The 1777-nt window shown below is 40.7% G+C and overlaps 1 pseudogene; it reads left to right on the top strand.

Annotated features, from left to right (window-relative positions):
* Positions 1-944: 944 nt before the first annotated feature.
* On the top strand, positions 945-1017 carry LOC140831290 (small nucleolar RNA R71; annotated as a pseudogene).
* The last annotated feature ends 760 nt before the right edge of the window (positions 1018-1777 follow it).

The following is a 1777-nucleotide window of genomic DNA, read 5'->3' as shown; positions in this document are numbered from 1 at the left end:
TCAAGAAACTTACCGAATTGTGCATCTAGTTTTGCTTTTTTCAGTGCTTCAAGAAAAGGTGGAGGAATAACAATTTTAGATTGTGCAGTGGGTGCTGGTGTAGAGTTCAGAAGACTTACCTTTAGATGTCGTAGTCTGTTCATCCAGGCACTTGAATTTTTTTCTTTTTCCTTTGACTCTAAAATTTTTCCACTCTTCAACTCAATGGCCTTCACTTGCTCTTTTGGATTAGTCTCGGTGTTACTTGGCAAGGTACCGGGCTCTCTACTTGCTATCATCTTCGCTAACTGCCCAATCTGATTTTCAAGCCCCTTTATCGATGCATCCTGATTCTGTAGTCTAGTCTCGGTAGACGAGATGAACTTAGACATCATTTGCTCCAGGTTGGATTTTTCTTCTCTAGGAGGATCTGATCTGTACATCGGTTGTTTCCCATATGGTTGTCCTCTTTGCGGTCGATTCTGACTGTTTTGACTGCCCCATGAAAAGTTTGGATGTTGCCTCCATCCAGGATTGTATGTGTTTGAATATGGATCGTTCCTTGGACGGTTTTGGACCCCTACTTGGTGCCCCTTCTTGCACATAAAATGGATTGTCATCTTGACAGTCCTTCACATAGTGTTCCCCTCCACACTTTTCACAAAATATCTCTTGAAGACGCATAGCCGTGCCACCCACATTCAAGCTGTCTAGTTTCCTGTTCAAAACATCAAGTTGTGCAGTAATAGCAAAAAGGTCAGTTACCTGGTGAACTCCTGCACTTTTCCGCTGGTTGTTCCTTTCAGATTGAGGATGATAACTGCTCGCAGCCATTTCCTCCAACAACTCATATCATTCTTCCGCAATTTTTCTCAATAAGTTCCCATACACAGCAGCATCTATCATAGTTTGGTTAGGAGTTAAGCAAACCATAATAAAATGTTTGAACGACTAACCCAAGTGGTAATTCGTGATGTGGGCATCTTCATAGTAGATCCTTGAAGCGTTCCCATGCCTCATATAAAGACTCCTGATAGTTTGGTTAGGAGTTAAGCAAACCATAATAAAATGTTAGATCCTTGCTTTTCTCTACTTGTTCCCATGCCTCATATAAATCTTCCCATGTAGTAATCGAACCTACAGGCAAACAATTTAACCATGCTTTAGCTTTATCACGTAAAGAGAAAGGAAACAAACGCAATCTAACAGCATCATCAGAAACTCCATTGAATTTAAAAGTAATTCAAATTTCAAGAAAATCCGCGATGTGCATGTTTGGGTCATCTACTGCAGTTCCTCCAAACTGGACTATGTTCTGAATCATCTGGATTATAGCTGGCTTGATTTCAAAGTGATTTGTCCGCACGATAGGCCTCACAACGCTAGGGCGTGCACCCTCCAAAGAAGGCTGGGCATACTCTAGCATCTGTATGCGGCGTGGCATCTCAACTTGTATATTTTCACGCTGTTCCTCCTCACGTTCTTGCTCGTGTATCTCCATCAGTTCTTTAAGTACTCTTTTGTTGTCTTCGCCTTCGGAAAGTTCTTTCAATTTCAGGATCAAACTCAAGCTCCACGTCAAGTGGCTTTGGCATGCACTAGACAAGATATCTGGAATAAAATATGGAGTGTTAGCTCAAGAAAAATAAAACAATGCTAAAGAAAATAACTAAAAATAAAATTGTAGATTAACAGTCCCCGGCAACGGCACCAAAAACTTGATCGAGAAAAACTTGCACTATGGAATCCTCAATAAAAATATGATTTTGTATACTCAAAATTAATCGCAAGTGCACGA

Source organism: Primulina eburnea, chromosome 4 (assembly GCF_022965805.1).
Source record: "Primulina eburnea isolate SZY01 chromosome 4, ASM2296580v1, whole genome shotgun sequence".
In the NCBI taxonomy this organism is placed as follows: domain Eukaryota; kingdom Viridiplantae; phylum Streptophyta; class Magnoliopsida; order Lamiales; family Gesneriaceae; genus Primulina; species Primulina eburnea.
Note: the sequence above shows the minus strand (reverse complement) of the source record. Positions and strands in the feature narration are given on the sequence as shown.